This window comes from Pseudorca crassidens, chromosome 7, assembly GCF_039906515.1.
Source record: "Pseudorca crassidens isolate mPseCra1 chromosome 7, mPseCra1.hap1, whole genome shotgun sequence".
Taxonomy (NCBI): domain Eukaryota; kingdom Metazoa; phylum Chordata; class Mammalia; order Artiodactyla; family Delphinidae; genus Pseudorca; species Pseudorca crassidens.
The window spans coordinates 39,270,728-39,296,101 of NC_090302.1; the positions used below are offsets into that span (position 1 = coordinate 39,270,728).

Consider the following 25,374-nt stretch of genomic DNA (forward strand, 5'->3'; position numbering starts at 1 on the left):
CTAACAGGTGTGCAGTGGCATCTCACTGTAATTTTAATTTGCATATCCCTAATGACTACGTTAAATATCTTTTCACGAGCTTATTTGTCATCCATATATCCTCTTTGGTGAAGTGTCTGCTCAAGTCTTTTGCCCATTTTTAAATGGGGTTGTTTTCTGATTGCTGAGTTTTGAAAATTCGTTGTATGTTGTTAAAAGTTCTTTTTAGATAAGTGATTTGCAAATATTTTCTGCCAATTTGTGTCTTGTCTTTTCAGTCTCCTAACAGTGTCTTTCAAAGAGCAAAACTGTTTTTTTTTCGTTCTTTCCCCATTTTATTTAGATATAATTGAAATAGAGCAATATATACGGGTTTTTTTTAATGTGTCTCACTCTTTTTTCCAGCTTTATTAAGGTATGATTGACCAATTAAAATTATATGACTTAGGTTGTACAGTGTGGTTTCTTTTCTTTTTAAGGCACACAATATCACTTCTTTGTTTCATGTATTGGGTTGGCCAAAAGGTTCGTTTGGGTTTTCCCATAAGTGCTTACAGAAACCCAAAGGAACTTTTTGGCCAACACAATTTTTCTTTTTTTTAAACATCTTTATTGGAGTATAACTGCTTTACAATGGTGTGTTAGTTTCTGCTTTATAACAAAGTGAATCAGTTATACATATACATATGTTCCCATATCTCCTCCCTCTTGCGTTTCCTTCCCTCCCACCCTCCCTATCCCACCCCTCTAGCTGGTCACAAAGCACCGAGCTGATCTCCCTGTGCTATGTGGCTGCTTCCCACTAGCTATCTATTTTATGTTTGGTAGTGTATATATGTCCATGCCACTCTCTCACTTTGTCACAGCTTTCCCTTCCCCCTCCCCATATCCTCAAGTCCATTCTCTAGTAGGTCTGTGTCCTTATTCAGGTCTTACCCCTAGGTTCTTCATGACATTTTTTTTTTCTTAGATTCCATATATATGGGTTAGCATACTGTATTTGTCTTTCTCTTTCTGACTTACTTCACTGTGTATGACAGGCTCTAGGTCCATCCACCTCACTACAAATAACTCAATTTCATTTCTTTTTATGGCTGAGTAAATATTCCATTGTATATATGTGCCACATCTTCTTTATCCATTCATCCGATGATGGGCACATAGGTTGTTTCCATCTCCGGGCTATTGTAAATAGAGCTGCAACGAACATTTTGGTACATGACTGTTTTTGAATTATGGTTTTCTCAGGGTATATGCCCAGTAGTGGGATTGCTGGGTCATATGGTAGTTCTATTTGTAGTTTTTTAAGGAAACTCCATACTGTTCGCCATAGTGGCTGTACCAATTCACATTCCCACCAGCAGTGCAAGAGTGCTCCCTTTTCTCCACACCCTCTCCAGCATTTATTGTTTCTAGATTTTTTGATGATGGCCATTCTGACCGGTGTGAGTTGGTATCTCATTGTAGTTTTGATTTGCATTTCTCTAATGATTAATGATGTTGGGCATTCTTTCATGTGTTTGTTGGCAGTCTGTATATCTTCTTTGGAGAAATGTCTATTTAGGTCTTCTGCCCATTTTTGGATTGGGTTGTTTGTTTTTTTGTTATTGAACTGCTTGTAAATTTTGGAGGTTAATCCTTTGTCAGTTGCTTCATTTGCAAATATTTTCTCCCATTCTGAAGGTTGTCTTTTGGTCTTGTTTATGGTTTCCCTTGCTGTGCAAAAGCTTTTAGTTTCACTAGGTCCCATTTGTTTATTTTTGTTTTTATTTCCATTTCTCTAGGAGGTGGGTCAAAAAGGATCTTGCTGTGATTTATGTCATAGAGTGTTCTGCCTATGTTTTCCTCTAAGAGTTTGATAGTTTCTGGCCTTACATTTAGGTCTTTAATCCATATTGAGCTTATTTTTGTGTATGGTGTTAGGGAGTGTTCTAATCTCATACTTTTACATGTACCTGTCCAGTTTTCCAGCACCACTTATTGAAGAGGCTGTCCTTTCTCCACTGTACATTCTTGCCTCCTTTATCAAAGATAAGGTGACCATATGTGTGTGGATTTATCTCTGGGCTTTCTATCCTGTTCCATTGATCTATATTTCTCTTTTTGTGCCAGTACCATACTGTCTTGATTACTGTCGCTCTGTAGTATAGTCTGAAGTCAGGGAGCCTGATTCTTCCAGCTCCGTTTTTCGTTCTCAAGATTGCTTTGGCTATTTGGGGTCTTTTGTGTTTCCATACAAATTGTGAAATATTTTGTTCTAGTGCTGTGAAAAATGCCAGTTGTAGTTTGATAGGGATTGCATTGAATCTCTAGATTGCTTTCGGTAGAAGAGTCATTTTCACAATGTTGATTCTTCCAATCCAAGAACATGGTATATCTCTCCATCTATTTCTATCATCTTTAATTTCTTTCATCAGTGTCTTATAGTTTTCTGCATATAGGTTTTTTGTCTCCTTAGGTAGGTTTATTCCTAGATATTTTATTCTTTTTGTTGCAATGGTAAATGGGAGTGTTTTCTTGATTTCATTTTCAGATTTTTCATCATTAGTGTATAGGAATGCCAGAGATTTCTGTGCATTAATTTTGTATCCTGCTACTTTACCAAATTCATTGATTAGCTCTAGTAGTTTTCTGGTAGCATCTTTAGGATTCTCTATGTGTAGTATCATGTCATCTGCAAACAGTGACAGCTTTACTTCTTTTCCGATTTGGATTCCATTACTTTCCTTTTCTTCTCTGATTACTGTGGCTAAAACTTCCAAACTATGTTGAATAAGAGTGGTGAGAGTGGGCAACCTTGTGTTGTTCCTGATCTTAGTGGAAATGCTTTCAGTTTTTCACCATTGAGGACGATATTGGCTGTGGGTTTATTATATATGGCCTTTATTATGTTGAGGAAAGTTCCCTCTATGCCTACTTTCTGCAGGGTTTTTATCATAAATGGGTGTTGAATTTTGTCAAAAGCTTTCTCTGCATCTATTGATATGATCATATGGTTTTTCTCCTTCAGTTTTTTAATATGGTGTATCATGTTGATTGATTTGCGTATATTGAAGAATTCTTGCATTCCTGGAATAAACCCCACTTGATCATGTTGTATGATCCTTTTAATGTGCTGTTGAATTCTGTTTGCTAGTATTTTGTTGAGGATTTTTGCATGTATGTTCCTCAGTGATATTGGCCTGTAGTTTTCTTTCTTTGTGACATCCTTGTCTGGTTTTGGTATCAGGGTGATGGTGGCCTCGTAGAATGAGTTTGGGAGTGTTCCTCCCTCTGCTATATTTTGGAAGAGTTTGAGAAGGATGGGTGTTAGCTGTTCTCTAAATGTTTGATAGAATTTGCCTGTGAAGCCATCTGGTCCTGGACTTTTGTTTGTTGGAAGATTTTTAATCACAGTTTCAATTTCAGTGCTTGTGATTGGTCTGTTCATATTTTCTATTTCTTCCTGATTCAGTCTTGGCAGGTTGTGCATTTCTAAGAATTTGTCCATTTCTTCCAGGTTGTCCATTTTATTGGCATAGAGTTGTTTGTAGTAATCTCTCATGATCTTTTGTATTTCTGCAGTGTCAGTTGTTACTTCTCCTTTTTCATTTGTAATTCTATTGATTTGAATCTTTTCCCTTTTTTTCTTGATGAGTGTGGCTAATGGTTTATCAGTTTTGTTTATCTTCTCAGAGGACCAGTTTTTAGTTTTATTGATCTTTGTTATCATTTCCTGCATTTCTTTTTTTTTTTTTTTTTTTTGCAGTACACAGGCCTCTCACTGTTGTGGCCTCCCCTGTTATGGAGCACAGGCTCCAGACATGCAGGCTCAGCGGCCATGGCTCATGGGCCTAGCCGCTCTGCAGCATGTGGGATCTTCCCGGACCGGGGCACGAACCCATGTCCCCTGCATCGGCAGGCAGACTCTCAACCACTGCGCCACCAGGGAAGCCCTCCTTCATTTCTTTTTCATTTATTTCTTATCTGATTTTTATCATTTCTTTCCTTCTGCTAACTTTGGGGGGTTTTTTGTTCTTCTTTTTCTAATTGTTTTTGGTGCAAGCTTAGGTTGTTTATTTGAGATGTTTCTTGTTTTTTAAGGTAGGATTGTATTGCTATAAACTTCCCTCTTAGAATTGCTTTTGCTGCATCCCATAGGTTTTGGGTCATCGTGTTTTCATTGTCATTTGTTTCCAGGTATGTTTTGATTTACTCCTTCATTTCTTCAGTGATCTCTTGGTTATAACATAGTGTATTATTTCGCCTCCATGTGGTTGTATCTTCTACAGATTTTTTCCTGTAATTGATATCTAGTCTCATAGCGTTGTGGTCGGAAAAGATACTTGATATGATTTCAGTTCTCTTAAATTTACCAAGGCTTGATTTGTGACTGAAGATCCAATGTGTCCTGGAGAATGTTCCATAAGCACTTGAGAAGAAAATGTATTCTGTTGTTTTTGGATGGAATGTCTGATAAATATCAAGTAAATCCATCTTGTTTAATATATCATTTAAAGCTTGTGTTTCCTTATTTATTTTCATTTTGGATGATCTGTCCATGGGTGAAAGTGGGGTGTTTAAGTCCCCTACTATGAATGTGTTACTGTCGATTTCCCCTTTTATGGCTGTTAGTATTTGCCTTATGTATTGAGGTGCTCCTATGTTGGGTGCATAAATATTTACAATTGCTATATCTTCTTGGATTCATATCTTGTTCATTATTTAGTGTCTTTCATTTTCTCTTGTAATAGTCTTTGTTTTAAAGTCTATTTTGTCTGATATGAGAATTGCTACTCCAGCTTTCTTTCTTTTTTTTTTTTTTTGCGATACGCGGGCGTCTCACTGTTGTGGCCTCTCCCATTGCGGAGCACAGGCTCAGCGGCCATGGCTCACGAGCCCAGCCGCTCTGCGGCATGTGGGATCTTTGCAGACTGGGACACGAACCCGTGTCCCCTGCATTGGCAGCCGGACTCCCAACCACTGCGCCACGAGGGAAGCCCCCAGCTTTCTTTTGACTTCCATTTGCATGGAATATGTTTTTCCATCCCCTCACTTTCAGTCTATATGTGTCCCTAGGTCTGAAGTGGGTCTCTTGTAGACAGCATATATTTGGGTCTTGCTTTTGTATCCATTCAACCAGTCTGTGTGTTTTGGTGGGAGCATTTAATCGTTTTACATTTAAGGTAATTATGGATATGTATGTTCCTATTCCCATTTTCTTAATTGTTTTGGGTTTATTATTGTAGGCCTTTTCCTTCTCTTGTGTTTCCTGCCTGGAGAAATTCCTTTATCATTTGTTGTAAATCTGGTGTTGTGGTGCTGAATTCTCTTAGCTTTTGCTTGTCTGTAAAGGTTTTCATTTCTCTGTCAAATCTGAATGAGATCCTTGCTGGGTAGAGTAATCTCGGTTGTAGGTTTATCCCCTTCATCACTTTAAATATGTCCTGCCACTCCCCTCTGGCTTGCAGAGTTTCTGCTGAAAGATCAGCTGTTAACCTTATGGGGATTACCTTGTGTGTTATTTGTTGTTTTTCCCTTGCTGCTTTTAATGTTTTTTCTGTGTATTTAATTTTTGATAGTTTGATTAATATGTGTCTTGGCATGTTTCTCCTTGGATTTATTCAGTATGGGAGTCTCTGTGCTTCCTGGACTTGATTGACTATTTCCTTTCCCATATTAGGGAAGTTTTCAATTAAAATCTCTTCAAATATTTTCTCAGTTCCTTTCCTTTTCTTTTCTTCTTCTGGGACCCCTATAATTCGAATGTTGTTGTTTAATGTTGTCCCAGAGGTCTTTGCGACTGTCCTCAATTCTTTTCATTTTTTGTTCTTTATTCTTCTCTGTAGTAGTTATTTCCACTATTTTATATTCCAGGTCACTTATCCATTCTTCTGCTTCCGTTATTCTGCTATCGATCCCTTCTAGAGAAATTTTAATTTCATTTATTGTGTTGTTCATTACTGTTTGTTTGCTCTTTAGTTCTTCTAGGTCTGTGTTAAACTTTTTTTTGTATTTTCTCCATTCTGTTTCTAAGATTTTGGATCATCTTTAGTATCATTATTCTGAATTCTTTTTCAGGCAGACTGCCTGTTTCCTCTTCATTTTTTAGGCCTGGTGGGTTTTTACCTTGCTCCTTCATCTGCTGTGTGTTTCTCTGTCTTCTCATTTTGCTTAACTTACTGTGTTTGTGGTCTCCTTTTTGCAGGCTGCAGGTTTGTAGTTCCCGTTGTTTTTGGTGTCTGCCCCCAGTGGCTAAGGTTCGTTCAGTGGGTTTTGTAGGCTTCCTAGTGGAATGGACTAGTGCCTGTGTTCTGGTGGATGAACCTGGATCTTGTGTTAGTGGTGGGCAGGTCCACGTCTGGTGGTGTGTTTTGGCGTGTTTGTGGCCTTATTATGATTTTAGGCAGCCTGTCTGCTAATGGTGGAGTTGTGTTCCTGTCTTCCTAGTTGTTTGGCATAGGGTGTCCAGCACTGGAGCTTGCTGGTCATTGAGTGGAGATGGGTCTTGGCATTGAGATGGAAATCTCTGGGAGATTTTTACCGTTTGATATTACGTGGAGCTGGGAGGTCTCCTGTGGACCAATGTCCTGAACTTCACTCTCCCACCTCAGAGGCACAGCCCTGACACCTGGCTGGAGCACCTAGAGCCTGTCATCCACATGGTCAGAGTAAAAGGGAGAAAAGAAAGAAAGAAGGAAAGAAGATAAAATAAAATAGTTATTAAAATAAAAAATAACTATTAAAAGATGTTTTTAAGTATTAAAAAAATAGAGAAAGAAAGAGAAGAGCAACCAAACCCAAAAACAAATCCACGAATTATAACAAGCACTAAAAACTGTGCGAAAAAAAGCTGCAAAAGAAAAAAAAAACAGACAGACAGAACCCTAGGACAAATGGTAAAAGCAAAGCTATACAGACAAAATCACACACAGAAGCATACGCATACACACTCACAAAAAGAGAAAAAGGAAAAAAAAAATATCCTTGCTCCCAAAGTCCACCTCCTTAATTTGGCATGATTCATTGCCTATTCAGGTATTCCACAGATTCAGTGTACATCAAGTTGATTTTGGAGATTTAATCCGCTGCTCCTGAGGCTGCTGGGAGAGATTTCCCTTTCTCTTCTTTCTTTGCACAGCTTCTGGGTTTCAGCTTTGGATTTGGTCCTGCCTGTAGGTCGCCTATGGGCGTCTGTTCTTTGCTCAGACAGGACGGAGTTAAAGGAGCAGCTGATTCGGGGGCTGTGGCTCCCTTAGGCCGGGGGAGGGAGGGGTACGGATCCGGGGTGAGCCTGTGGTGGCAGAGGCCGGCATGACATTGCAGCAGCCTGTGAGGCATGCCATGCGTTCTCCCGGGGAAGTTGTCCCTGGATCACGGGACACTGGCAGTGGCGGGCTGCACAGGCTCTGGGGAGGGGAGGTGTGGAGAGTGACCTGTGCTCACACACAGGCTTCTTGGTGGCTGCAGCTGCAGGCTTAGTGTCTCATGCCTGTCCCTGCGGTCCGCGCTGATAGCTGCGGCTCGGTCCCATCTCTGGATCTCCTTTAAGTGGCTCTCTTAATCCCCTCTCCTCATGCACCAGGAAACAAAGAGGCAAGAAAAGTCTCTTGCCTCTTCAGCAGCTCTAGACTTTTTCCCGCACTCCCTCCCGGCTGTCTGTGGTGCACTAGCCCCTTCAGGCTGTGTTCACGCAGCCAACCCCAGTCTTTTCCCTGGGATCTGACCTCTGAAGCCCGAGCCTCAGCTTCCAGCCCCCGCCCGCCCCTGCGGGTGAGCAGACAAGCCTCTTGGGTTGGTGAGTGCTGGTCGGCAGTGATCCTCTGTGCGGGAATCTCTCTGCTTTGCCCTCCACACCCCTGTTGCTGTGCTCTCCTCCGTGGCTCCGAAGCTTCCCCCCTCCGCCACCTGCAGGCTCCGCCCGTGAAGGGGCTTCCTAGTGTGTGGAAACTTTTCCTGCTTCACAGCTCCCTCCCACTGGTGCAGGTTCCATCCCTATTCTTTTGTCTCTGTTTTTTCTTTTTTCTTTTGCCCTATCCAGGTACGTGGGGAGTTTCTTGTCTTTTGGGAGGTCTGAGGTCTTCTGCCAGCGTTCAGTAGGTGTTCCGTAGGAGTTGTTCACATGCAGATGTATTTCTGATGTATTTTTGAGGAGGAAGGTGATCTCCACCTGTTACTCTTCTGCCATCTTGAAGCTCCCCCTCCAAAAGTTTTAATTTTGATGAAATCTGATTTGTCAGCTTTTCATTTTGTGGACTGTGCTTTTGGTGTCATATTCGTGAATGCTTTTCTTAACTCCAGATCATGAAGATTTTTCTGTTTTATTCCAAAAATCTTATAGTTTTGTCTTACATTGAGATCCGTGATCTAATGGATCTATGACCCATTTTGAGTATATTTTGTATGAAGTATAATTAAATTTTATATTAGGTTGAGGTTTACTCTATTGCATATAGATGTCCAGTTGTTCCAATATCATTTGATGAAAAGACTATCTTTTCTTAATTCTATTAGGTTTGCATGTTGGTCAAAAATCAGTTGGCCATGCTTGTCCGGGTCTGTTGGTACACTCTATATTCTAGTCCATTGATCCATGTGTCTATCCCTTTGTGAGTATACAGTGTTTTGATTAATGTAGTTTTACAGCATTTCTTAAATTGAGCGTGTGATTCTTCTAACTTTGTTAATTTGCAAAAATATTTGACTCTTCTAGTTCCTTTGCCTTTCTATATAAAACTTAGAATCAGTTACCTATATCTACAAAAATACTGGCTGAGATTTTTTTGGAATTGTATTGAATCTGTAGATCAGTTTGGGGAGAATTGAAATCTTTACTATATTGAGCCTTCCAATCCATGAATGTAGTATGTATTTACATGTATTTAGGTCTTCTTTCGTTTCTTTTACCAGGATTTTTTCAGTTTCATCATACAAAATCCATGCATATATTTTTTATATTTATATACTTCATTTTTATAGCTATTATAAATGGTATTTAAAAATTTTGTTTCCAATGGTCCATTGCTAATATATAGTATAGAAAATTAATTTTTTGTTTGCTAGTTTCATTTTGTTTTGTCTGGTGTATTTGTTGACCTTGTATCCTGCAGTCTTGCTAAGCTCAATTGTTAGTTCTCAGAGTTTTAGTTGTAGATTCCTTCGGATTTTCCATATGGACAACTGTGAGACCTGGGACTAAGGACATTTAATTTTTTTCTTTTCAATGTGTATGCCTTTTATTCTTTTTGGTGTCTTATTGCATTGGCTAGGTCTCTAGTATGATGTTAAACAGGAGTGGTGAGAATGGATATCCTTGCCTTGTTCCCAATCTATGGGAAATCATTCAGCCTTTCATAATTAAATATGATGTTAGCTATGGTTTTTTTTTTGGTAAATGTTCACTGTCACTTTTAGGAATTTTCCTTTTATTCGTAGTTTACTGAGAGTTTTTATTTTTAATCATGAATATGAATGGATGTTAGATTTCGTCAAATAGTATTTTCTGTATCAACTGATATGATCATGTGTTTTTTTTCTTCAGGCTATAAATATAATGGAATACATTGATTGATGTTCAAATAGTGAACTAGTTTTTTGGGATAAATAGCATTTCTGGGATAAATCTCACTTGGTCATTGTAACATTTTTAATGTATATTGACACACTGAATTTGCTCACACTTTGCTGAGCAGTTTTGTATCTAAGTTCAGGATAGATATTGATCTGTTGATCTGTAGTTTCTTTTTTGTACTTTTTTGTCTGGCTTTGGAATCAGGGTAATGCTCATCTCATAACATAGATGGGAAGTGTTTCTGGAAGAGGTTATGCAGAATTGGTACTATTATTCTCCTTGAATGTTTGACAGAATTCACCAGTGAAACCATCTGTTAGTAGGGACTTCTTTTTCCAGAAGGTTTAAACTACTAATTCAGTTTCTTTAATATTGGGTTGGCCAAAAAGTGTCTTCAGTTTTTTAAGTAAAAATAAAAGACGCATTTTTCATTTTCACCAAGAACTTTATTGAACAACGTATTCACCCTTTTGTTCCACTACCTTCTGCCATTTTTCAGGCAACTTCATAATTCCATCTTCCCAAAACTTTTAATGTTTTTGAGCAAAGAACTGTTCGAGGTGCCTTTTACAGCCTTCCAGGGAATGGAAATTTTTTCCATTAAGAGAATTTTGTAAAGACCTAAATAAATAGAAATCCGAAGGTGCAACGTCTGGTGAATATGGTCAGAACTTCCCAGGGAAGGTGTAACAGTTTTTGCCCCTCGTCAGAGAAACATGCGGTCTTGCGTTATCCTGAGGGAAGATTATGCGTTTTCTGTTGACTAATTCTGGACGCTTTTTGTCGAATGCTACTGTCAGTTGGTCTAACTGGGAGCAGTACTTGTTGGAATTAATCATTTGGTTTTCCGGAAGGAGCTCATAATAGAGGACTGCTTTCCAATCCCACCATATACACAACATCACCTTCTTTGGCTGAAGACCGGCCTTTGGTGTGGTTGGTGGTGGTTCATTTCGCTTGCCTCACAATCTCTTCTGTTCCACATTATTGCACAGTATCCACTTTTCATCACCAGTCACAATTTGTTTTACAAACGGAATGTTTTCATTATGTTTAAGTAGAGAATCGCATGCTGAAATATGATCAAGAAGGTTTTTTCTGCTGAACGTATGTGGAACCCAAACATCAAAGTGATGAACGTAACCAAGCTGGTGCAAATGATTTTCAGTGCTTGATTTGGATATTTTGAGTATGTCAGCTATCTCCCACGTGGTATAACATTGATCGTTCTCAATGAATGTCTCAATTCGATCGCTATCAACTTCAACCAATCTACCTGACCGTGGAGCATCGTCCAGCGAGAAATTTCCAGCACGAAACTTCACAGACCACTTTTGACATGTTCCATCAGTCAGAGCACCTTCTCCATACACTGCACAAATCTTTTTTTGTGTGTGTTCCGTTGGGATTTTACCTTTCTTGAAATAATAAATCATATGCCAAAATGTTTTTTTCATATTTAATATTAAAATGGCTATGCAAAAATTCACCAGTTTTGATAAGTCTTTTTTTTAAATGCACACTGATATGAAAGCTTTCACATACAATCTAACAAAATTGTTTCGAATGACGTTAAACACAACTAAGTGCTACTAGAGCCATCTGATGGAAAAAAACGAACTAACCTTTTGGCCAGCCCAATAGTTACAGAACTGTTACAGGTTGAATTGTATCTTCTCCAAAATTCATGCATTGAGGTCCTATCCCTCAGTACCTCAGAATGTAAACCTGTTTAGAAGCAGAGTGCAATTAGTTAAGAAGTAATTAGTTAAGATGAGGTCATAGGGGAGTAGAATGGGCCTCTAATCCAATATGACTGGTGTCCTTGTAACGAAAAGGAAATTTGAACACACATGTGCACACAGGGAGAACATAATGTGAAGATGAATGCAGAGATAGGGTGATGCTTCTACAAGCCAAGGAATGCCAGAGATTGCCAGCAAACCACCAGGAGCTAGGAGAGCACATGTAACAGATTCTCTCTCAGAACCCTCAGAAAGAACCAACTCTATTGACACGTTGATCTTGCACTTGTAGCCTCCAGAACTGAGACAATAAATTTCTACTGTTTGTCACTCAATTTGTAGTCCTTACTTATGGCAGCCCTAGTCAACTAATACAAGAACTATTCTGATTATATATTTCTTCTTGTGCAAATTTTGGTAATTTGTGGATTTTGAGAAAGTGGTCCATTTTATTTGTTGTTGTCAAATGTATGTGTCTGGTATTATTTGTAGTATTCCCTTATTATCCTGTTAATGTCTGCAGAGTCTATAGTGATGTCCCCTTTTCCATTTCTGATATTGGTGATTTGTGTTTTTAAAAAATTTATTTTTTGTCAGTCTTACTCTGGAGGTTTATCCCTTTTAATAATGTTTTCAAGGAAGTAATTTTGGTTTCATTAAATTTCTCTATTGCTTCTCTGTTCTCAATTTTATTGATTTTTGCTCTTACCTTTATTATAATTTCATTCCTCTACTTGCTTAGGATTTCTTTTGCTCTCTCTCTCTTTTTTCTAGCTTAAGGTGAAAGTTTAGATTATTGATTAGAGATCAGTTTTTCCAATATAAAAATTTATTGCTATAAATTTCTCACTAAACACTGCTTTAGTAATATCTCATTAATTTGGGATGTGTTGTATTTTCATTCAAGATATTTTCTAATTTACATTGAGACTTCCTCATAGGCTTTTAGAAGTGTGTTGTTTAATTTCCATGTGTTTGGAGATTTAAAAAAATGTTTCTGTTGATTTCTAGTTTAATTCATTATTTTCAGAGACATATTTTGTATGATTTCCATTCTTTAAAATTTTTTAAGGTTTGTTATGGTTACCAAGGGGGAAAGGTTGGGTAAGGGATAAATTGGGAGATTGGGATTGACATATACACACTACTATATATAAAATAGATAACTGATAAAAAAACTACTGTATAGCACAGGGAACTCTACTCAATACTTTGTAATGACCTATATGGGAAAAGAATCTAAAAAAAAGAGTGGATATATGTATCTGTATAAGTGATTCACTTCGTTGCACAGCAGAAACTAACAAAACATTGTAAATCAACTATACTCCAATAAAAATTAATTTAAAAAATTTTAAAAAAATTGTTAAGGTTTGTTGCTAGGGTTTAAGAACACCTTTTTAAAAGCTAAATAAAACTGAGCTGTAAACATATGTGTTCATGGTGCTGTTTTTCAATGATGAGTTATTAATCACCTTTTAAATCTATTATACGGCTATCTAGCTTATTGAAGTTTTCACATCATTTTGGGTCATTTTTTGCCAGTTGTTTTCATTTCCTCTAGATTTTCAAATTTGTTACCATATAGTTGTCTGCAGTATTGTCTTATAATTCTTTCAATCTCTTCTCTACCTGTGATTATGTTTCCTTTTCCATTTGTAAGCTTGTTTTTTTCTTTTCTCTATTCTCCCTTATGTAGACTCATGAAGGACTTATTTAATTTATAAATTCCTTCTAAGAATCAGTTTTTGAATTTATTTATAATAATTACAGTATTTTTCTTTTTCCTTAATTAGACTTGTATAACTTCCTTGCTTTTTTGTTTCTTGCTTCTTTCTTTCTTTCTTTATTTTTTTAGTGTTTCAAGATGAGTACCAAGTTCCTTTTTATTCTTATTTTCTGGTAATGGAGGCTTTTGAATCAATGTTTTCTTCTGAGTAGTGCTTTTGTTTTCTCTCATCGGTGTTTTTATGGGCTGTTTTCTCTTGCATTGTTTTCCAGATAGTTTGAAATTTCCCTCTTGATTTTGTTTTCATTCCAAGGTTTATTAAGAAGTGTGTTATAAATTTTCAGATATGGAAAGCTTTTTCAATCATTTAATATTATTTGTTTCTAATTGTATTGGTGAACAAAGAATATGTTCTGTACAAATATGACATTAAAAATTCATTAATCTTTTAACAAGTTCAGATTAATTTTAAAAAATATTTCATGGAGATATGAAAAAACAAACACTCAATATTTGAGGAACATAAGGTTTTCTCTCTATAAAAATTATTACATATATATCACATGTATGTCACACATATATACCCAATACATTCAGTTTATTGATTTTTATCCTTTGTAATTTTTTCTATTAGATAGGTCACATTCTTAAAATACCTCAACTAATATGCTTATTTGTCTTCTTTACTGTATCATATTTTAACATCTCAGATATTAATATCTTACCCCTGATTTTTCTTTATTTACATTTATTTGATATTTAGTTCACTCTTTTTTTCAAGCTTTATGGGGTATAATTGACAAATAAAATTGTAATATATTTAAAGTATACAACATCTTGATTTGATAAATGTATACATTGTAAAGGGATTCCCTCCCTCCATCAAGTTAATTAACATATCCATTTCCTCACATATTTCCTTTTTTTTTTTTGGTGAGAAAACTTAAGTTTTACTGTCCTAGCAAATTTCAGTGATACAATACAGTATTATCAACTATGGTCACCATGTTATACATTCGATTCTCTGACCTTATTCCTCTTATAACTGAAACTTTGTACCCTTTTACCAACCTTTCCCCATTTCCCTCATGCCTAGCTCAGTCTCTGGCAACCACCATTTTCTATGAGTTCGAATTTTTTTTTTAGATTCCCCATATAAGTGACAACATGTAATTTCTGTCTATCTTGCTTATTTTGCTTAGTGTAAGGCCCTCCTAGTCCATCCATGCTTTTGCAAATAGCAAGATTTCCTTCTCTTTTAAGACTGAATAACATTCTAGTGTGTGTGTGTGTGTGTGTGTGTGTGTGTGCGCTGTAATATATATATATATATATATCATTTAAAAAAATTTATTTTTATTTATTTTATTTTTGGCTGCATTGGGTCTTTGTTGCTGCGCACGGGCTTTCTCTGCTTGTGGCAAGCGGGGGCTACTCTTCGTTGCGGTGCAATAGGCTTCTCATTGTGGTGGCTTTTCTCGTTGCAGAGCATGGGCTCTAGGTGCACGGACTTCAGTAGTTGTGGCACGTGGAGTTCAGTAGTTATAGCTTGTGGGCTCTAGAGCGCAGGCTCAGTAGTTGTGGTGCATGGGCTTAGTTGCTCTGTGACATGTGGGATCTTCCCAAACCAGGGCTTGAACCTGTGTCCCCTGCATTGGCAGGAGGATTCTTAACCACTGCGCCACCAGGGAAGCCCCTATATATCACATTTTATTTATCCATTCATCTGTTGAGAGACACGTAGATTGTTTGCATGTCTTGGTTATTATGAAAAATTCTTCAATGAACATGGGAATATAGGTAGTGATTTTATTTCCTTTGGATATATACCCAGGAAGTGGGATTGTTGGTAACCTATTACATATTGTATTACATATTTAATCTACATATGTGGATTTGTAATTCTATATGTAATGTATATTACATATAGAATTACATATGGGAATTCTTTAAAAAAATTTTTTTAATTTAATTTTATATATTTTTTTATATAGCAGGTTCTTATTAGTCATCAGTTTTATACACATCAGTGTATACATGTCACTCACAGTCACCCAATTCATCACACCACCACGCCAAACCCCCGCCACTTCCCCCCCTTGGTGTCCATACATTTGTTCTCTACATCTGTGTCTCAATTTCTGCCCTGCAAACCGGTTCATCTGTACCATTTTTCTAGTTCCCACATGGATGCGTTAATATACGATATTTGTTTTTCTCTTTCTGACTTACTTCACTCTGTATGACAGTCTCTAGATGCATCCACGTCTCAACAAATGATGCAATTTCGTTCCTTTTTATGGCTGAGTAATATTCCATTGTATATATGTACCACGTCTTCTTTAGCCATTCGTCTGTCGATGGGCATTTAGGTTGCTTCCATGACCTGGCTATTGTAAATAGTGCTGCAGTGAACATTGGGGTGCATGTATCTTTTTATTTTTATAAATTTATTTATTTTAATTTTTATTTATTTATTTGCTGTGTTGGGTCTTTGTTGCTGCACGCGGGCTTTCTCCAGTTGCCGCGAGCAGGGGCTACTCTTTGTTGCGGTGTGCGGGCTTCTCATTGCGGTGGCTTGAGAATGCAAAGCACGGGCTCTAGGCGCGGGCTTCAGTACTTGTGGCTCGCGGGCTGTAGAGCACAGGCTCAGTAGTTGTGGCGCACAGGTTTAGTTGCTGTGCGGCATGTGGGATCTTCCCAGACCAGGGCTCAAACCTGTGTCCCCTGCATCGGCAGGTGGATTCTTAACCAATGCGCCACCAGGGAAGCCCCATGTGTCTTTTTGAATTATGGTTTTCTCTGGGTATATGCCCAGTAGTGGGATTGCTGTGTCATATGATAATTCTATTTTTAGTTTCTAAAGGAACCTCCATAGTGTTCTCCATTTTGGCTGTGTCAGTTTACATTCCCACCAACAGTGCAAGAGGGTTCCCTTTTCTCCACACCCTCTCCAGCATTTGTTGTTTGTAGATTTTCTGATGATGCCCATTCTAACTGGTGTGAGGTGATACCTCATTGTAGTTTTGATTTGCATTTCTCTAATAATTAGTGATGTTGAACAACTTTTCATGTGCTTCTTGGCCATCTGTATGTCTTCTTTGGAGAAATGTCTATTTAGGTCTTCTGCCCTAAATTTAAATTTTTGGATTGGGTTTTTTGTTTCTTTAATATTGAGTGGCATGAGCTGTTTATATATTTTGGAGTTTAATCCTTTCTCCGTTGATTCATTTGCAAATATTTTGTCCCATTCTAAGGTTTGTCTTTTTGTCCTGTTTATGGTTTCCTTTTCTGTGCAAAAGCTTTGAAGTTTCATTAGGTCCCATTTGTTTATTTTGGTTTTTATTTCCATTACTCTAGGAGGTGGATCAAAAAAGATTGTGCTGTGATTTATGTCATAGATTGTTCTGCCTGTGTGTTCCTCTAAGAGTTTTATGGTGTCTGGTCTTACATTTAGGTCTCGAATCCATTTTGAGTTTATTTTTGTGCATGGTGTTAGGGACTGTTCTAATTTCATTCTTTTACATGTAGCTGTCCAGTTATCCCAGCACCACTTATTGAAGAGAATGTCTTTTCTCCATTGTATATCCTTACCTCCTTTGTCATAGATTAGTTGACCATAGGAGTGTGGGTTTATCTCTGGGCTTCCTATCTTGTTCCATTGATCTATATTTCTGTTTTTGTGCCAGTACCATATTGTCATGATTACTGTAGCTTTGTAGTATAGTCTGAAGTCAGCGAGTCTTATTCCTCCAGCTCCGTCTTTTTACCTCAGGACTGCTTTGGCTATTCGGGGTCTTTTGTGTTTCCATACAAATTGTGAAATTTTTTGTTCTAGTTCTGTGACAAATGCCATTGGTAGTTTGATAGGGATTGCATTGTATCTGTAGATTGCTTTGGGTAGTATAGTCATTTTCACAATATTGATTCTTCTAATCCAAGAACATGGTATATCTCTCCATCTGTTGGTATCATCTTTAATTTCTTTCATCAGTGTCTTATAGTTTTCTGCATACAGGTCTTTTGTCTCCCTAGGTAGGTTTATTCCTAGGTATTTTATTCTTTTTGTTGCAACGATAAATGGGAGTGTTTCCTAAATTTCTCTTTCATAGTTTTCATCATTAGTATATAGAAATGCAAGAGATTTCTGTGCATTAATTTTGTATCCTGCAACTTTACCAAATTCATTGATTAGCTCTCGTAGTTTTCTGGTGGCATCTTTTGGATTCTCTGTGGTATAATATCATGTCATCTGCAAATAGTGACAGTTTTACTTCTTGTTTTCCAATTTGTATTCTTTTTATTTATTTTTCTTCTCTGATTGCCGTGGCTAGTACTTCCAAAGCTATGTTGAATAATAGTGGTGAGAGTAGACATCCTTGTCTTGTTCCTGATCTTAGAGGAAATGCTTTCAGTTTTTCACCATTGAGAATGATGTTTGCTGTGGGTTTGTCATATATGGCCTTTATTATGTTGAGGTAGGTTCCTTCTATGCCCACTTTCTGGAGAGTTTTTCTCATAAATGGGTGTTGAATTTTGTCAAAAGCTTTTTCTGCATCTGTTGAGATGATCATATGGTTTTTCTTCTTCAATTTTTAATAAGGTGCATCACATTGATTGATTTGCGTATATTGAAGAATCCTTGCATCCCTGGGGTAAATCTCACTTGATCATGGTGTATGATCCTTTTAATGTGTTGTTGGATTCGGTTTTGCTAGTATTTTGTTGAGGATTTTTTCATCTATATTCATCAGTGATATTTGTCTGTAATTTTCTTTTTTTGTAGTATCTTTGTCTGGTTTTGTTATCAGGGTGATGGTGGCCTCATAGAATGAGTTTGGGAGTGTTCCTTCCTCTGTAATTTTTTGGAAAAGTTTGAGAAGGATGGGTGTTAGCTCTTCTCTAAATGTTTGATAGAATTCACCTGTGAAGCCATCCGGTCCTGGACTTTTGTTTGTTCGAAGATTTTAAGTCACAGTTTCAATTTCAGTGCTTGTGATTGGTCTGTTCATATTTTCTATTTCTTCCTGGTTCAGTCTTGGAAGCTTATACCTTTCTAAGAATTTGTCCATTTCTTCCAAGTTGTCCATTTCATTGGCATACAGTTGCTTGGAGTAGTCTCTTAGGATGCTTTGTATTTGTGCGGTGTCTGTTGTAACTTCTCCTTTTTCATTTCTAATTTTATTGATTTGACTCCTCTCCCTCTTTTTCTTGGTAAGACTGGCTAATGGTTTAGCAATTTTGTTTATCTTCTCAAAGAACCAGCTTTTAGTTTTATTGATCTTTGCTATTGTTTTCTTTGTTTCTATTTCATTTGTTTCTGCTGTGATCTTTATGATTTCTTTCCTTTTGCTAACTTTGGGTTTTGTTTGTTTTTCTTCTTTCTCTAGTTCCTTTAGGTGTAAGGTTAGATTGTTAATTTGAAATTTTTCTTGTTTCTTGAGGCAGGCTTGTGTATCTATAAACTTCCTCCTTAGAATTGCTTTTGCTGCATCCCATAGGTTTTGGATTGTTGTGTTCTCATTGTCATTTGTCTTCAGGTATTTTTTGATTTCCTGTTTGATTTCTTCAGTGATCTCTTAGTTATTTAGTAACGTATTGTTTAGCCTCCATGTGTTTGTGTTTTTTACGTTTTTTTCCCTGTAATTCATTTCTAACTCATAGCGTTGTGGTCAGAAAAGATGCTTGATTTGTGACCCAAGATGTGATCTATCCTGGAGAATGTTCCGTGCGCACTTGAGAAGAAAGTGTAATCTGCTGTTTTTGGATGGAATGTCCGATAAATATCGATTAAATCTGTCTGGTCTATTGTGTCATTTAAAGCTTCTGTTTCCTTATTTTTTTCATTTTGGATGATCTGTCCATTGGTGTAAGCGAGGTGTTAAAAGTCCCCCATTATTATTGTGTTACTGTCGATTTCGTCTTTTATAGCTGTTAGCAGTTGCCTTATGTATTGAGGTGCTCCTATGTTGGGTGCATATATATTTATAATTGTTATGTCTTCTTTTTGGGTTAATCCGTTGATCATTATGTAGTCTCCTTCCTTGTCTCTTGTAACATTCTTTATGTTAAAGTCTGTTTTATCTGATATTAGTATTGCTACTCCAGCTTTCTTTTGATTTCCATTTGCAATGGATATCTTTTTCCATCCCCTCACTTTCAGTCTGTATGTATCCCTAGGTATGAAGTGGGTCTCTTGTAGACCACATATATATGGGTCTTTTTTTTTGTATCCATTCAGCCAGTCTGTGTCTTTTGGTTGGAGCATTTAATCCATTCACGTTTAAGGTAATTATTGATATGTATGTTCCTATGACCATTTTCTTAATTGTTTTGGGTTTCTTTTTGTAGGTTCTTTCCTTCTCTTTTGTTTCCTACTTAGAGAAATTCCTTTAGCATTTGTTGTGGAGCTGGTTTGGTGGTGCTGAATTCTCTTAGCTTTTGCTTGTCTGTAAATCTTTTGATTTCTCCATCGAATCTGAGTGAGATCCTGGCCGTGTGGAGTAATCTTGGTTGTAGGTTCTTTCCTTTCATCACTTTAAGTATTTCATGCCACTCCCTTCTGGCTTGTAGAGTTTCTGCTGAGCAATCAGCTTTGAACCTTATGGGAGTTCCCTTGTATGTTATTTGTCATTTTTCCTTTGCTGCTTTCAATAATTTTTCTTTGTCTTTAATTTTTGCCAATTTGATTATTATGTGTCTCGATGTGTTTCTCCTTGGGTTTATCCTGTATGGGACTCGCTGTGCTTCCTGGACATGGGTGGCTATTTCCTTTCCCACGTTAGGGAAGTTTTCGACTATAATCTGTTCAAATAGTTTCTCTGGTCCTTTCTCTCTTCTCCTTCTGGGACCCCTATAATGCAAATGTTGTTGCGTTTAATGTTGTCCCAGAGGTATCTTAGGGTGTCTTCATTTATTTTCATTCTTTTTTCTTTATTCTGTTCAGCAGCAGTGAATTCCACCATGTCACTTATCTATTATTCTGCCTCAGTTATTCTGCTATTGATTCCTTCTGGTGTATTTTTCATTTCAGTTATTGTATTGCTCATCTCTGTTTGTTTGTTCTTTAATTCTTCTAGGTCTTTGGTAAACATTTCATGCATCTTCTTGATCTTTGCCTCCATTCTTTTTCCGAGGTCCTGGATCATCTTCACTATCATTATTCTGAATTCTTTTTCTGGAATGTTGCCTGTCTCCAGTTCATTTAGTTGTTTTTCTGGGGTTTTATCTTCTCCCTTCTTCTGGTACATAGCTCTCTGCCTTTTCATCTTGTCTGTCTTTCTGTGAATGTGGTTTTTGTTCCACAGGCTGCAGGGTTGTAGTTCTTATTGCTTCTGCCCAGTAATTCTATTTTTAATTTCTTGGTTTCCTTGTGTTTTGCCAGGATCAAAGAAAGGAAGGACTGGGTCCATCATGTGCTCCTTCTTGGCCTTTTCGGTATCAGGGTGTCAGGCCCTTTTCTAGGGTTGATCTTGACCTTGCCTGGGAATACACAGGTCTCTGCATTTCTGTGGTCTCCCTGGAATCTACCACTTTATGACACTCACCCTCAGTTCTAGTCTCAAGTGCTTAACCAATGTAAGGCAGAGACAATCTTGCAGGTTTCTCTCCTCTAGGACTTGCACAGAACCCAAGAGTTTATCTGGTCCTGCTAGCTTGTAGGGCTGAGCAGCTATTCATTGCAGGAAAGGGAGATAGATTGATGTTGGTAGTGGGGGAGAAGAGAGGTATAATCAAGCCACAGTTTCCCAGAATCACCTGCTAGTTTCCTCTTCTCTATGATAGCTGTGCAAACATTCATTGGGTTTGGAGGGTTTAGCTGTATCCTAAAACACAGACTTAATTTTTCTTCCTGTTGCCTAGTAATTTTCATTTAAATTAAGGAGTTTTACACATCAGAATTGGTATTTTACCTGTTGAGACATAAAAAGCCTAAACAAAGATAGTAATTTTTATCTGAAACTAAGCTTAGGCAACTTAAGTAGCGAAAATTGTTATAAATTAAACCAACTGTCAAGTATAGCCTCATTTCAGCTTTCCTGGTGATTTAGTTTAGTTTTCTTAGGGAAGCCCCCAATCTGTAGTGTTTCTAAAACATAATATTCATGTATACTGAATACATAATACATGAATACCAATAGTGTTAATAGTAAAAAAGTCTCATTCTAGTAAAAGCAAACCATGTGTGTATATTTGTGTGTAAGCAATAGCGGTTAAAAGGTCACATTAGAATTTTCTTCTCACTTAGTAAGTAAACAACGTTGTTTTGTATAGAACTAAGCTGAGGCTAAAAGGAGGAGCGCTTTGATTTTTTTTTTATCCCTTGTGACCTTTTAATGACCTTTGGATGCAGACTATAGATAAAGAATATTCTGAAGGTGAAAGAGAAAAATTCCTTAGGGGTATTTTTCAGGTATGTTTTTGTTAAGTGTTTAACATCACTGAATTCTCAGATCTTACATATTTTTATGACACAGAACACATACTCTAAATGCAGGTGTATTCCTTTAACTGCAAGTATTTATTTAACAAATTTCCTCTCAAGTCTTCTGGTGTCAGACACAGTATGACAGTAGTTAAGGATCTGTCATCGTTCCCATTAAAAACCTTATTGTTTAGGCTTTGCTTCCTTGACTGTTTCAAATTACATCTAGCTGAGACTTGCCAAAGAAGTTGTCAGCTTAGATATGACTTCGATTTTGAAAAACTGTTGAAAATAGGAAAGCCATTTATAGTGACAGAAAAAAAGAGAATTTGGCTGGCATCAAATGTCTTTTCTTGCTGAAATATACTTGTTCATGAAGTTTTCCAAACAATTGCAGTATGGATTAGTACATTTTGACACTTTAAAAATAAGCATGCTTTAAAATGGGATAGATAATTAACTGGAAAAATATATGTCTCAGTGTATATTAGAAATGTTTCCTGGCTTCATTTTATCACAAGTGTCCAATATGTCACTATGATAGGATTGAAATGGCAAGATTCTATTTATACAGAATATGAATCAGGAACATCTCCAGAAACATCTACCACAAAAAGAACATTTGCATAAGAATATGCATTTTCATCTCTTTGGTATAGTCAGGGAATTAGGTTAAAACTATAGTTTTTTTGTATAATGCTTATATTCAGCATAAAGTAAAACTCAATAGGTTAATCAGTAATTAGATCTCTCAAGAAAAGACTTTTCTGAATTGTCAAACTCTAACAGAATCACCCAGAATGCAGTTCAGAGAGATAAAGAGATGGGAAAATAGAAGAGAAATTAAGAGGCATGGAGGAAAGAATTAAAAGCTCCAACATTTATCTAATAAGAGTTCTAAGAGAGATTAGAGAGAATGGGGCAGGGTTAATATTCTAAGAGATTATGGCCACAATTTTTTTTTTCAGAATTGAAGAAAGACATGATTCCTCAAATATAGCAAGCAACACTAACTTGCAAGCAAGATTTGAAAAACAAATCCATACCTAGAAAATCTAAAACCTACCAGAAAAAAAAGTGAGGGTCTTATTCTTTCCTAGGTAGAAAATTTTACTGATGACAGGCTTCTCACAGCAAAAAGTAGATGCCAGATATCAATTAAATAATTTTTGCAAAGTCCTGTGGGGAAGCAAGCTGGGATTCCATTCCCAGCTAAAATATTGGTCAGGAAAGAGTGTAAAATGTAGATATACAAAGACTGAAAGTTTATTGTTCCGTTTATTGTTTATAGAGTTTATTATTCATTGATTATTCTTTCTGCTGAAAGGCCTACTGGTATATTTACTTCAGTAAGAAGCAAAAAGGAAAAAGTAGGAGGCAAATAAAAGAGGAAAGTATGTTGTTACATGCAAATTAGTGTTGGCTGTTTCCTCTCCTTCCCCTTTCCCCTGCCCATGCCCTTCAAGCCTTCAGTAATACAGTGAGGGGAGAGGCTGTTTGAGTTAAAGCCATACTAAGGTCCTCTTCTTTTTGGTGGCATCAAGACTTTTTTATGGAGATACAATTTACATATAACATTATATTAGTTTCAGGTGTACCACACAATGATTTGATACATGTATATATTGTGAAATGATCACCACATTAAGTCTAGTTAGTCCATCACCACAGAAAGTTACAAATAATTGTTTTCTTGTGATGAGAACTTTTAAGATCTAGTCTCTTAGCAACTTTCAAATGTACAATGCAGCATTATCAACTACAGTCACCAAGCTATATGTTACCTCTGAGATTTTGATTAAAAAGAGCATTTGCTGAAAACACATATTAAAAGTTTGAAAGCCACCACAGAACAAATACAAATAGAATTAGGAAGTGGAGCTAAACCAACCTCTGAACTTTGTGATAATTCCACTTAAAGAATGCACTTTTTAGGGCTTCCCTGGTGGCGCAGTGGTTGAGAGTCCGCCTGCCGATGCAGGGGACACGGGTTCGTGCCCCGGTCCGCGAAGATCCCACATGCCGCGGAGCAGCTGGGCCTGTGAGCCATGGCCACTGAGCCTGCGTGTCCGGAGCCTGTGCTCCGCAAAAGGAGAGGCCGCAACAGTGAGAGGCCCGCGTACGGCCAAAAAAAAAAAAAAAGTGCACTTTTTAGTCTTTACCTCCATGTCCTGGTCAAGGCGAAGTCTGGTTTCTCTCCAGTTCTCTCATTAAAACCCACCCTGTTTCCATGCAAAAGACACTAGTGTCCTTCTGGAAAAGTTGAGAATATAGACACTCCCCTAAGCTATCTGTAGATGCTGTGGGTTAGGAAGATATTTTGTTAAACTTCATTTAAGTGAAGGGATATAGGGTTGTTTTGGAGAAGGGAAAGGAAATGCTCAAAAAATGAAGTACCTCTAAAATGACAGCTGTGATACCTACTGTTTACTGAGTATCTGCCTATGCCAAGCACATTACATTAACTTTTTTAACTCTAAAAATGACCTTACACTTTTGATATCATCAATCCTGTTTTAAAGATGTGACAATGGAACAGCTTGTAAAAGGGACCCTGAATTTGAGGGCAGGCACCTCTGGTTCTACCTCTTTATTCTCTCTGCTCTGTAATGCTATATCTTCAATAATATTCTCACCTATGAGGATCTTGTTCTAATGCTTGATATATCTTGATCTTTTGAAACTGGGGGAGAAATCAGTGTACAAAGCAGGATACACAGTGTTGCATTCTTCAATAGTGTTTTTTCACTTTTAGTTTTTGACACACTGTGATGTGTAAAATGAAAAAAATATAAAATAGGGCTTGTCCACAGTGGGCTAAATATTTAATTCTCTTAAGAACATTAGTGGATTTTTAAAAGGCATTCTATACTACTGTTTGGTATGTGCGTAATTTTTTTTTGTTGTTGGGGGGATGGTTGGTGATTAGTATGTTCTCTAGAAGAGACAGAACTTGTGATTTTTTTTTTTTTTTTTGCTGCAAAAAGCTTTATTTCCATTTGTCCCAAGGCTTGGGAGAGGGGTCAAGGGCGGTTAAAAAGCTGCCCAGTGGCTGCAGAGTGGGGCTTCAGGAAAAGCTCTGACGCCAGAGGGGCTCCTCAGAGGCCGCTGGGCTTCAGAGACTCCTGTTCGTGCTCGAGGGTGAGCCTTTCAAAGAGATAATCGCCCAGCCCAGCCTGCGGACCAGCCAGCCTGCGGCGGTTGGTCAGGTGGTCGCCCATCTGCTTGATGAGTTTCACCTGCTCCTACAGGAAGCAGCTCTCCCGGAAGTCGTAGGGGTGGGAGTCTGCGCAGGCGGAACCCAGGGCGCGCAGATCCGATAGTGCCTGGTTCAGGTTCTTCTCCCTAAGAATGGCGGCTTCCACAGCGTCCTGGGTTTCACCCCACTTATCTTGAGAAGGCTTCCGCACATCTTGGAAAAGGGCGTGGCTCCAGCACCGGTTTTGCATTTTTAAGAGACGCTGGGCGCCCTCGCGCTTTTCCTCGGCCAATTCCTGAAGAAAGTGTCCCACGCCGTGCAGAGCCGCATCGTCGGGGTCGAAATAGGAGCCCAGAGAGAGGTAAGTGCCCGCCCCGCATCTTGGACGGCGGCCTCCTCCTCGGTGGAATAATTCTGACGAATCTGGGAGCTCATGGTTGATTGGTAGTAAGGAGCTAAGCGCAAAAAATGGTGTTGGCTGGTCCTGGAGGCCGAGGATAGCTGAGTGGCTGATTCCAAAGGTTGTGACTGGAAAAAAGGTTGGAGGGTGGTAGAGGCTGGAGCAAGGAAGGTCCCTGGGTCTGTTCATTCCAAACACTGTTGAAGCAAAAGACAGATATGCAGGACAGCTGAGCGCACTGCCTAAAGTGATTTTTTAAAAAAGAATCACATTATGGTAAACCAAATTATAAATAGGCAATAATTTATTAAAGTCTAAATGAAAAGTTTCCTCTGTTAAAGAGAGTA

At 37.7% G+C, this 25,374-nt stretch overlaps 1 pseudogene; it reads right to left on the bottom strand.

Annotated features, from left to right (window-relative positions):
- Positions 1 to 24,526: 24,526 nt before the first annotated feature.
- On the bottom strand, positions 24,527 to 25,109 carry LOC137228340 (ferritin light chain pseudogene; annotated as a pseudogene).
- Positions 25,110 to 25,374: the final 265 nt, after the last annotated feature.